Source organism: Emydura macquarii, unplaced genomic scaffold (genome assembly GCF_026122565.2).
Source record: "Emydura macquarii macquarii isolate MOO-44397 ecotype Brisbane River unplaced genomic scaffold, CSIRO-AGI_Emac_v2 contig_1348, whole genome shotgun sequence".
NCBI classification, from domain to species: Eukaryota; Metazoa; Chordata; order Testudines; family Chelidae; genus Emydura; species Emydura macquarii.
Genome location: NW_027131485.1, coordinates 3,456,129 through 3,469,436, shown reverse-complemented (window position 1 = coordinate 3,469,436; position 13,308 = coordinate 3,456,129).

The window sequence follows — 13,308 nt, the reverse complement described above, 5'->3', positions numbered from 1 at the left end:
GTTTAAACTGGTTTTAAAAAATGGTGCAAATGTACAAGCAGCAGATAACACTAATGTGAGAACAAAAGAGAAATATTTACCCACTAGAATGTCTTCTCTCCATGCCATTGTTAGACAATAAAAAAAATGATGATGAGATCAGGTAATATTTCAGGAGCTGCAGAAATGCAAAGTATCGGACCGTATTCTTAGCTGGCGTAAATCAGTGTAGTCAATGGAACTATGCTGATTTATACCAGCTGAGGGTCTGAGCCATTATTTACTGAGCTGGGTGCTATACCAACATAACAGAAAACAAGGACCTTGCCCCTAAGGAATTTACAGTCTTAAAGTTTCTTAAATAAGTAAATCTTAAAGGTTCTTATGGAAACATACTTTCTGCTTGTAAAGAAGCTTAATATATGTCTCTGAAGTTCGGTTAACTTAAAATGGTGCAGAAATTTAATCCAACAATAATAAATTGTGCTATGAGAACTTCCTAGGAGAATTTTAGTAGAATCCAGGTTATACGCTCTTGCAACTAAAAGACCTTTCTTGAAAGTGAGCATTGTAAACTATTGGGCTTGATTTTCAATCTGCATCTCCAACTAAGTCAATGGGATATACTCAGCTTCTCTGAAAATAAGGCTTATGGTAAACTAAAAATCATCTGTTATTCTTTACCTCATATCAGAGTAGCAATAATCATAATACATTCTATTATTAAAATACTTTTACCTTTTTACCCAGAGACCCCTTTACAATGTGGGTAAATACTATTACCACCATTTTACAGATGGAAAAACTGAGTCACGAGGATGTGAAATGACATGACCTACTCTGCAACATTCAGTCCATTTATTTATATACAGTAATAGCTGTCCTAAGCAATAACTGATCATAGAAGTGGCATTTAACTAAAAGCAAATACAATTTTTATGGAAACCTTAGTGTTATTTTAAAGTTCGGCCCCTTGTATTTCACTATTGTATGACTATGGAATTTGCTTCAGGATCCACTGCCTGCTGTAGAACTGTGGTCTATTCTACTCTATATAGGCACTTATATCATGCTCCATATACACAGTAGTATATCTGAGTGCCTTCTAATAGTGCGCTAAGCACTGTAACGAACATCTGCCACATGTGGGGGGGTTTTCTCTCATCATCTCCCCAGAAGGGAAGAGTGGGCAAGGCATGTTTTGTTTTGGTAAGGGTTTTATAGTTCTGGAGTGGGTTTGTTAGCTGGTTGGGTTTTTTTAAATATATATATATATATACATAAATACATATACACACACAGGTTGCTATGTGGTTGTAGTTAAGAAGACGGAATGAAGAAGTTAGCCTGCACTTGGAGCAGAAGATGGTGAGATTTACAATGGCCCTTAGTGCGTGGGGACATTCATTCCACAGCCTCAGGCTGGCCCCCGAGAAAGCTCTGTCTCCTGCACAGTAAAGCTTTACCTTCATGGTAGAAAGTTTCATTGTGCCAGAGGAGCAGAGCTGTCAACCATAGTCTGCGTCTCAGAGCTTTAGGCAATAGTTTCAATGTTCTTGGCCCAGGTCTAGAATCTAAGCTTCAAATCTGAAAAAAAAATGAGGTTTTTTTTAACCATAAGGCTGTGAAGGAAAGCTTGCAAATGTGAAACTAATGTAAAACAGTGTAGTGCTATCTGCCTGAGTCTTCAATCAGATAGTCTGAAGCAACAGAGCTGAGAAGGTCAACTGCCACTTTATGTCTGTGGGGTGTTAACTCTGAAATCTATTTGGTAACTGGCTTTACAGCAGTTACTTAAGATCAAGAACTGCCTGTGAGAGTTAGCCAGAGTACAGTGTAAACAAAACAAAAATCACAGACCCTCTCAGCCTATTTCAATATGGTATTAACACAAACCTACCTTAAAAGAATGTTAAGGTTGCAAAGCAAGCATTTAAAAGTTAGGAAATGTCAGGATTAAGGTTGGCCATGCCAACCCAGGCACAGGGGGGTGATGTAGCAGGATTAAAGTCACTGACTCTCAGTCCTTTTTTTGATCAGGAATAAACAACATTGCTTTCATTCACTGTGAAGATCTCTCAGAGTCAAACTTCACTCAGTAAAAGGGATGGTGTCAGGGAAGGGATCCTGAGAGTAACTAAGAAGATTTTGCATGTACCCAGCGATGGCCCACAATCTATACACATTTTAACACATGTAGTAAAGGTGGTTGAAACTTGGAATTCCTGGTCTGTGGAAAATTCTGACCATTCAACATTTGTTTTCATTCCAGATCAGAACAGAAAGTCAGATTTTCAAAATTTACCATAAAAGAACAATTCTGAAATATTTCATGTGGGAAAGACACATCAAAACAACCTTAGTGAAACATTTCCTTTCAAGATGGTTGGAACGTGAGCTTTTTTTTTTTTTCTAATATATCATATATAAAAATCAAAATGATACTGCTGAAATAAAATGTTCTGACATGGTCAGACTGTTTTACTCTTACTGAAATCAAGGATTTTGACAATTTCCCATTGAAAATTTCAGCAAAATCAATACGTTCCCATGAAACGCTTTGATTTAGTTGAATCAACATTTTCTGTTGGAAAATTGTTCTGATGGAAAATTTTCAATCATCTCTAGTGTGTAGCATTACTCACAAAAGGAGTACCATTGAATTCTATGAAGCTACTCACATGAGGAAAGTTTTGCAAGTGTTTGCAGGTATCGGTCGTATGGGCACAATATTACAGTTCCAAAACATTTAATTTAAAAAAAATATATATAGACAAATGAAAATCAGAAATCGTCACTGGACCTCTGCCTACTCATGCTATAGGGAGTTTATCTGAGTAAGAAAGGGCTTCAGTATTTGTTCCATATATTGGGTCTCTTTTCAAGATATCTGCTCCAGCAGATACCTGAGCTGTTCAGAAGATAATATCCCATTCAAATTTAGCTAGTTTAGCAAGTGTCCTAAGGACACCCCATCTTCAGGTCATCTGTATCAAACTGCAAAACTGATGTAAAGAACTACTTAGCTGCCCTGTGATACACTGCTCTGGCAAGTGGTGAAAAGGGCCCTTTTTCTCCTTTGGCCATTCAGCAGCACACTCCACTTCTTTTGCTCTGTGGAGATTTATGAAGTTTCCATAAGCAGAAAGCACCTTTCTTATGTCAATCTGGCTAGAAGTTGGAGGAAGTTAAATTGGAAGTTGGGGGTACTCATGCGGTTGAAGGAAGAAGAGAGGGAATTTCATAGCATTTTACAGAGGACCTTGCTCCTTTTGACCATCGTTGTGTTTTGAATTTCATAAACATTTTCCTTTTCATTATAGAAGACTCATATTTTTCCCTCCTAGCCTCTAGGGTCAAGGTTGGCTCTCCCACCAAAGATTCAGCAAAAGGACAAGCATTAGTATCCCCTGGACTTGGCCACAATTACTCTTATTCTCGTCACTCTCCTCATATGACCTCTGCTTTCTAGTTTATTAACTAAAAAAAAAAAACCCAGCCGTATCACAGTAGACAGCTGATAAATGCAGATAGAGACCAGACTGCTTATAAAGAAAATGTGGAAGAGAAGGGTCTGCAGTTTGGATTATGCTCCATAAGAAGTAAAACATTCAACTCTCATTAACAAAAAAAAAAAAAAAAGCTTCCCATGTGATCTCCTTATCCTTTCCACAATTAAAACCCATCCTTAAATTAGACAGCCATACTGCTTAACCTGACATCATTTAGCACTTCACTACACTACAGCTATTTGCAGTTGTTTGACTGAAATACCCTTTCATCTATGCAATTTCATTCAATTGCCTAGCGCTGTGGAGACTCAGGCAAACCTCTATAAATACCTGAGCCTTTTAATGTCACTTGATGCAAATACCAGCCACTTTGAACAAGCTGACCTTTCTTGAGGATTCTGACCAATCTGCACTAAAAGATGGTTGATATCTTTTAGTGTTTTCCATGGTTAAGATATATATATATATGTGTGTGTGTATATATATATATAAATTGCTAACTGTACGTGTGCACGCTGAATACTTTGTGGCCTGTTTAATCTGGCTGTGACACTTTGTTCTGTGGTTTTAAAAAAAGGAAAGTAACATCCCAGCTAATGATTTTTGATGAAACCTATTATTCTCGCAGCTATTTTTAAACACTATGGAAAGCAAATCAACCCAACACACCTATAAGACTAATATTTTAATATACTAACAGAGACAGTGGTCTAAAACCTCAGTATTTTCTTTCTGAACTCCTGTTTTTAAATGAAACCCTGTGAGGTTACCTTGAAATTCCTCTGAGTGAAGAAAGCAAAACCTAGCAAATAAATTGCTTTTGGTGTCTCCTGAAGTTCATCTTCAGATTTTTTTTAAAAAATGGCTTCAATTGCAGTCAGTTAGCAAAAGTTCTTATTGCATGAGGAATTAAATGGTTATGAGAACTTCTCCTTCCTCGCACCTGTCATCCAAAATATTATGTGGGCTGTTCTTATACCTGCCTGACTAATATCTGATTAAAAGAGTCAGTTCAGACTTGACCAAGGAAGTCTATTTATTGCATTTGTGCATACTAGAATGTGAGGCAAATTGTACCTAGGTGGGAACAAATTGAGGAGAGCAGGTATCCACAGCTCCTCACTTATCCTCTCCCAATGGTGAACAGTGAGGTATTAAAAAAAAAAACCAAACCCTCAACAACAACCACAACCCTGGAAATAATCCATATTCTAAATCATTCTAAAAAGGCCGCTCTTTGGGGGCCCTTCTTTCCCTCCAGAAATGGCAACAAAATTCTAGAACATTTAACATCCACCAGTTTCAATTGTGTCATTGTTGGAGGTCTCACTTCCAGGTGCGCTGCTTATGGAAGTCACAACGAAAGGTCCCACTGATTTAAACATTCAGGACAAGGGAGCAAATTACTGAAATCAATGGGTCTATTGACAGTATGAGCCACTATTTAAAATGAGCAAACATGGCAGAATCTAGTCCACAGTAAGCAATGCTTCTTAAACCACATTCCCTCATGATGATAGTGCTTTTCAAGTATAAATCTTCATTTGTTTCAATATGACTACAAATTTTAGTAACAAAATGCCTGGCTATATGCAAGGTACATAAGTGCACTTTGGGTTGATATTCACCAGTAATTATCTGTCAGCTCTGGGTTCACACTCTCCTGTCTTGCACCTTTTGATTTGCTGACTCAATGTTTCCTGAAAACAACATTTTCAGGAATACTGCATGTTATAGGAGTGCTCACATCTGTATATATAGAAATAGTTACTACAAAAGGTGCCAGTAGATGGTGCTCAAGAACAGGCAGCATAGTTCCTCGGTTTTGTGGGACCAACAAAACTTGTTGTGCACTGCAAATGGCTTCCTCTAGCAACTCTATTCAACCATTCTTAATGCTATATACAGGGAAGCAGTTCTGTGAATTAGTTATCTGAATGGGAGCAAGATAACGTGACAAGCAGCAAAAGAATACTTACCTACCAGCAGTTTAGTGGATAGCTGGAGGTAACTAAACCATCATGGGGTGCCGTAAACATCTCTAGAGAGATGCCCTTTTTGTTTCCCAATGTCTTGGTCTGGGGGAAAAGAAGATCTGCAAAAGCCCCTGAGGGATTTAGGAGCACGAATCCCATTAACACAGTGGGCTTGTCTGCAAAGTTAACTTGTATTATAATTCAAGTGTTGCCTCTAACTCAAGTCCCTTCCACGCACAGCAACTCAAGCATGGTGATGCTTTTAACTTGATTTGTCTGGCCCAAGTGGAGGGATAGGCTAAAATTCAAGTGAGCATAACTCATAATCTGTTAACACAACCACTCTGTAGTGGGGATCCAAGATGGCACCACCTGAGTGCTTCAAGTTCTCCAAAGCCTTCCCACAATTCCCCCTGGGTTCCCAAAATGGACAGACATCTTCTTCTCCCACAATTCACTGGGAGAGAACACATAGCGTGACTCAGCTTCCTGCAGCAGCAAGAACCCTGGGATGGGCTCCCCAGAAGTCTTAGTGCAACGTGACTGAGTGCAATACCAGTGGACCCTGCAAGACCAGTGTTGTTTCACAGTCTGACTGCTCTCGCTTGAGCTAGGGTAACTCACAGTTCTACCTTGTGCATGAACAAATGACAGTGTTTCTCCGTTTGCCCCTTAGCAGTGAATAGACAAAGTTTCCAGATAAATTCCACAGGGACTGTGTTGTTGCAACAGCCAAATGCAGAAGTGGTAGCAATACTCACAGAATGACCTCCAAAACCAGCACCAGTGGCACTCACTGAATTAAATACAGCATGGAGAAGAGGGGAGAGTTACTGAATGTCAATTAAAATGCTTCAGTGATTTCAGCAGGCAACTTGCATGCCCTGCTTTGTAACATTACACCACTCAGTCTCTGGTTAATTGCACGGCTCTTATAGCAACCACTAGTAGGTGGAATTATGCAACAACATTGACCTTAAAGAGGGATCATTAGGCCATCTTCCTTGCTGAAATTAGTGACTGTATCTGCCTCCTCTGCAGGAGGAGATGAAACAAGGAGGAGTTTATTGGCCACCCAGAATGAAGGAAGAACCCACAAGTTACTTTCTCAGACTAAACTATCTCTGGCACATGTCCTAGGACAAGAGTAAGAGGAAACAGAAGAAAAAAGGAAAGAGTTAAAATAGTATTACCAGATACAAAACCTGCAGTGAACAACAGCTTTCTGAATATCAGAACAGCCACAGTTCATGAGCCAGAGCATCCTCTTATTCCCTGACTAACTGAGTAGTGCTCTTTAGCTTGGCACACATCCTGTTATAAACACTGTGTCTCTCCTGCCAGTGGATGGGAAGACAATGGTTCTCTTTATCTTTGTTGAGCTGCGTGTTGTCAGAATGTTCTGATGGCCATAGCTCTGATTCAAATAGACACCCCCAGCAGGCAGCAGCCAGACACAGAACCAGCGCTCTCCACACCAACGTGGAATGAAATGCTGCAAGGTTACATAATGCCAGCTAACACTAAGCCAATGGACATTTCAGCAGCTGCTCCTGTTAACTCATGGGAAAGGATAAATTTTGTCACTTTATTCATTTCAGACACACTACAAAGTGAAGCTGAAAAGCTTTTAATGGTCTTCTGACGCTGAGCCTAGAGATACAGACAGATAGGGAGCGTGACAAACTTTCAAAACATGATCCAACTGAGTAACACATCAAATGTGTATCTTAACTATATCCACTGTAGCTGAATGGAATCAGACATGCCATTTCAGTCCAGACCACACACAGCAAGATAATGCACATGACTAATTCTGATGACTGATTTCATATAAAATAATGCACCAAGATTAGCAGATGCAGTATAGTATCATCCCTTTAATTAACTTCTCATTAAGCCTCCAACTGGAAGTAGCTGATTAATAAAGTGTGAGCTTTCTGTTGCTTAGATTAGGGGTACATCCTTTCCTCACTGCAAACAGAGAGAGACTGCAAATAACCTGGGGAATAGTCTTTCTAATGCTGTCCAAAAAAATGCTGGTGTTACCGCTGTTAACTAATAGGAAGCAAAGAAAGAAACAACAGGTGTAGATAAGGAGTGGGAAGAGTACTGTATTATGGTAACCACACATTGTAAATTGCCATGGGAACCAAACAGTTTTGTTCCAGACCCATTTGCCACCTACATAAAAAGGGAATAAGAAAAAGATAACTCTACAGCTGATTTCTGTTCCTCTGATGTCTGGCAATGTTTAAATGAACTCATGAAGAAAGTGTTGAGTAGTGAAAGACAAATGACCTTTTCCATCTGGGAAAGGTCTTAAAATCTTAAAGCTACAACGCCTGCCTTTAACAGAACAGAAAAAGGGGGAAAGTGCATAGAAGGGAGGGGGAAGGCTAAGGATTCATAAAATGAATTAAAGAAGACGATAGTAGGCTACTAAAGAGCTGGTGACCTTGAAAAAAATCAATCCCAGGCATTAATAGATGACTTTCTGTAGAAATCTGCTAACTAATAAGTCTGCTGCTGTCTCGTCACTGTAGAATGTGAAGAGGAGAGATTTTCTACCAGTCCAAGGGCAGAAATTTAAGGTCTGACTTTGAACAAGGCAACTTTAATAAAAAATTGACTATGTCCTGGATGCTCTTTACAAAGCATTCTGTTACAACAAGTAGTTTGTTTTTGTCTCACAAAGCAGCATAAAATTCAGTTGCTTTGCTCCCCAGAGGTACCATAAATATTTCATTTGGTTTCACTCAGTGTCAGTTTGCATCCCTTCTCTGCCTACCCCCAACTTTCACTTTAGGATCTCAAAGTGAAGCTCAGTGGAAAGAGTCCTATAACACCTTCCATCAGATGCTTTTAAACCATTTTACAAACATGAACCAAGTTAGCTTTATATCCCTCCAATGAGGCAACTAAATCATGTTATGCCCATTTTACTGATGGAGAAACTGACACAAAGAAAGATAAAGTGACTTGTCCCAGGTCACACAGGAAGTCCCCACAGCAGAGCCAGGAATAGAAACATAGAATTATAGGACAGAAAGGGACCTGGAGAGGTCTTCTAGTCCAGTCCACTGCACTCCAGGCAGAACTAAGCATTACCTAGACCATCTCTGACAGGTGTCTGTCCAATCTACTCTTAAAAAAATCTCCAGTGATGGAGATTCCACAACCTCCCTAGGTAATTTAGTCCAATGTTTAACTACCCTGACAGTTAGGAAGTTTTTTCTAATGTCCAACTTAAACCACCCTTGCTGCAATTTAAGCCTATTTCCTCTTGTCCTATCCTCAGAGCTTAATGAGACCATTTTTTCTCCCCTCCCCTTGTAACAACCTTTTATGTACTTGAAAACTGTTATAATTTCCCAATTCAGGCATCGCCATGTTATTATTTCCCAGTCCTATGCTTTAGCCCTCTAATGAGTTTCATCTGGGTTCACATTGGAACCACGCAAACCCACAAATTTCACGTCTTCAGTGCAAAGCTGTAAATTAACCCAGGTTTACTCAAAATGAAAATAAGACACTTTTCATTCTGTCCTGACCAACAACCCCCAACTCCCAATCTGCAAACTATTTACAGGCTTTGTCCCTTTCTTTGCAAATCTGATATTCTGTGCAGCAACAGATCCTTTTAAAGTATATATCAATAGTGGAAAGGAATGATGAAGCATGTTAATCCAAATTGTTACTAACCATTTGTGATTCAGAGCACAGGCTAAAGTTTGCAGTAATGTATTTGACCCTTAAAAAGCTTACCAACCAATTAGCTTCCTAAAGGATATGGAGATTAACTGAACTCTATTAGTATGAATTCATACATTCAACTGTCATGTTTAACAAGGAAGAAGACCACCTACAGCTGCCCAGCAAGACCTCTGCATACTTAACTCTGAGGCCTGGTATGTAGACACTTGAAAAAAGCACAGCCTGGAATGACTTCCTCAGACCAAACAAAGTCATTAACAAAACTGGAGGATTCCAATCAGCTTCATAACATATCTGCTGCTGTTCTTCTTAAATTCCCCAGCATGGCTCAGTGAAGAAAGGAAACAACAACTCTTATGTGTAAGGCAGACTTTGTGTTTTCCCTCTGTCCCCAGTAAGGATGGAAATGCAGGTGCCCATGCCAGCATGATGCTGATCCTTGACATCTTCACTGAAACAATGTAGCTAAAAGGCTGGATGATATTTAGGCATTTGTCTTTCAGTCTGACTCCTTATAGCTTTTATGTGCCCTAATAATTACTACTGCTTGGTTGACCAGTTCAGGAGGTCATCAGACTATGGCACTTTACTCATGTCCATTATTCACTCACTTTAACAAATCAGATTTGGTCTTCCTTCCTTTGCACCATAAAACAAGCTAACAAGCGATTAGGACACACTTACAGGTAAGCACTGTAATAGCTTATCACAGGCTCCTTCTTTCCCTTCATCTGATGAGCTAAACAAACTTGTGTTTAAAAGTTGGCAGTAGCATAGCAACCAAATTCTGACAACAGTTCAATAATTAACACACTTTTACATGAAAAACAGCTGTCCATTGCTAAGTGAGCTACTAATACATAGTATTTATTGCTTTTCACACCAAATTGACAAAACACTTAATTATGTGCTTAAGTCACAGATACACTGCAAATTCAATATGTACATAAGGATGGACTTAAGCATGTGCTTAAAATTAAGAACATGCTTAAGTGTTTTGCTGAATCATTTGACACCTGTCACATTGACGGTAGTATAATATGGAATCATTTATTACTTTCAGTCTGTTTACCATTAACTTACATAGTATTCCTTAAAAGTATTATAGAAAGATAAGACAGCTAGCTTTCTTTTCATCCCCAGGCCAAGTAGAAATATGCCTGGTGCAGCCTAACCATATTTAAGGGATAGATCCTTATAGTAAAAGGAAAACAGACACACAAAAGCGAGAGTGAGATTGGAAGGAGGGAGAAGTGTAATTACTACTTTTTAAAAGTCTCATATCAAAGAAAAGGCCACTGGGCAACTCAATAGAGAAGCTGTACAACTCAGGCGTTGTTGAACTGAACTGACATTTGGTTTAATAATTTCTAATCAGCTAAACCTAAAATAAAGGCAGATAGTGTCATTACTCCCTTTGTTAATTCTTGAAGCAAAGGGAGGAGTTGACACATTCTCATTCTAAGCATGGCAATAGGGAAGATTTATTGAGGTTTTTTTTAATTCAGATCAGTGAAGCTAGCATATTATCAAAATATCTGCTCTGTCTCTACTTGGCGGCTGTACATTTGTACAGAATGGCCTTTCAGTATAATGTAGAGGAGTGCATTCAAGGTCTTTGTTTTAGGACTATGCCATAATTGATCAGGATCAAATGACGACTAGCTTTAGAAGCATCTCCTGAGAGCTGTGACAGTTCTCACCCATCATAGCAAAAACAGATAACTAAAGTTACCCACCTGCTCCAGGATCGCTTTGTCAAATATGATACTTTCCGGGTGTGATACTTACCTGTCATACTGATTTTTAGATGTTGACACAGTGGTTGGAATGAACATCTGCTGCTTCTATTCCACTACAAACTCATCTAGACTCTCCTACAACAAAGATGAAAACATATTACTTTGCCACCATGCCACGCTCCACCTGAAAAAAACACTCTGATTCTATTCTCCTGGGCTACTTAACAGCTGTAGCAAGATGGTGCCATATAAATCTCTGTCTTTCAAGCATCTCTTTAATTCCCAACTGCTCACTCACCCAATTCTCACTGCTGATGGCAGCGTGGGGAAAGGGATTCTTCTGTGTGCATGTACCAGAGTGTGTATGCCCAGTTTCTCCAGCTATTTATACAGTTATAGCAGAACCCAGAACAGCAAAAAAAAAATAGCATGCTTGCTACACAGACAACTCACGCTGTGGAAAATCCAAACCCAAAGCCTGCTGCAAACAGTGGAGTGGAGCTCTAAGGTCGTGCTCACCACTGGACTGAAATTAGCATAATGAGCATTGCTAGCGGGTCTGCATGCAGGATCCAGTGGGCCAAAATGATGCACATAGAGAGAAGAAATGGGTTGCAGTCTGCTCCGCTTCCCATGATCTACCACATAATGGCTGTAAAATGGCTATTACAGGTTGGCTCTGAGGATTCCATTCCTCACCCCAAGATACCAGATTGACCTTACCCAGTTCCTTTCACTCAGGCTTTTCTCTCTGGTCCAGCATTTGGCCCATAGCTTGTAAGCCCTTTGAGGTTCTTTTGAACAGAAGGCACTTACGGATTGTCCAATTGGAACAGTCCACCTGGGTGAAATGAAAAATTGTGTCCAAGATTAAATTCTCCAGCTGCATATAACACTGGTGTTGAAGAGACTTAATTGTTTGCATGTTTACTTCTGGAATAAAAGGATCTTGAATTTGGTTTAATGCTGGGATTTAGGCTCATTGATAGTGAAGTGCACTACTAAAAGGGAGAGCCAGAACCAAATCACCAGATCCAAACAGCCCGGAAAAGTTGGAAAATTTGGATCTGGATCCAAACTTTATAACTTGAGCATAAAGTAAAACCAAACTCTTTTCTGACCAGTTGTGGTGGCTGTCCAAGATGGAACTAGAGATCTTCTGACAGCTTACACAATCAGAAAGGATTACCCTCTGCGCTGATGCTTTCCTGGAACAGCCTCCTAATTATGCACCTGAGACCTGATCAAAGCACACTGAAGTCAAGGATCAGCCTCTCAATTCAAATTCCTCGCTGAAACACATTTCCCCCGAAAGCCTTTCAAAAATAATTCCCCGCCTCCAAAATGACTAACATTGGATTTGGTCCTCCAGTATGTTCTGGGTCTAATATGTATTGTAACTGCCCTTTGGGACAAGGTCCATGCTTTTCTCCAAGTCTTGCAGGGAGTTGTGCATAGTGGCACTCCATAAATAACAATAGTAATTATTATGTATTTATTTTATTAGGTGTTTCTAGTGAATATATTTTCTTTCTCACTAAAACAGCTTCAGGCATCCCACAACTGTGTACAATTATTTCTGAATGTATAAAGGCTGCTGCATGTTCACTAAGCAATGCCCCATTATCTAAAGGATCACTTTCTAAATTGCTTTGGAAGTGATCTCATGAGCATAAAAGATGCAAGCTCTAGTCTCTCATGAATGCTGTGCTCACCTTTAACACATCTGAGTCGTCAGTGAAGCAAACGTGGAGCAAATATTTACATGTTTTAATTTTCATTATTAAACATTTCAAGGTAGAAAATCTGATTCCAGTTTCTGTTTCCTTCTCAATCTTGTTTTACATCCACCTCTCCTGACTCCATCCGGGTCTTGATGCAATGCAGTGATAGGCAGCAGCAGCCTTTTACCCTCATGGGAGATTAATTATGTTTTTCCAAAGGTCCCTTCACTCCTCCCAGCCCCGCATCCCTCCCTCCCCCCACCCCCCAAGTTTCTTGGTTGATAAAGTAATGTCATTGAATGATGGGAAGGGGTGAGACATGACATGACTTTAAGAGAACAGAACTTTTAGGCCAGGGGAGATGGCATTTGGGTTTGGCTTTTTGCAGGGTTACATTTTCTGTTTCTTTCCCTAAAAACACCTTCTGTTCTTTGATCTATTTTTGAATTTGGATGCATTTCAGTGTTTCATTGTTTAATTTCTACAGGAAATCAGAAGGGTTGCACCTGCATTGGACTGTTTCACAAAGCCTCCCAAACATCCAGGAAGCATGAAATGATGTTGATTCCTCCCTATGCTAATTAATCTCCTTCATCAACCAGGTCTACCAACACAGCCACAGCATTTTAGATTTCACAGTTGCTTCAGAAATTAAGTC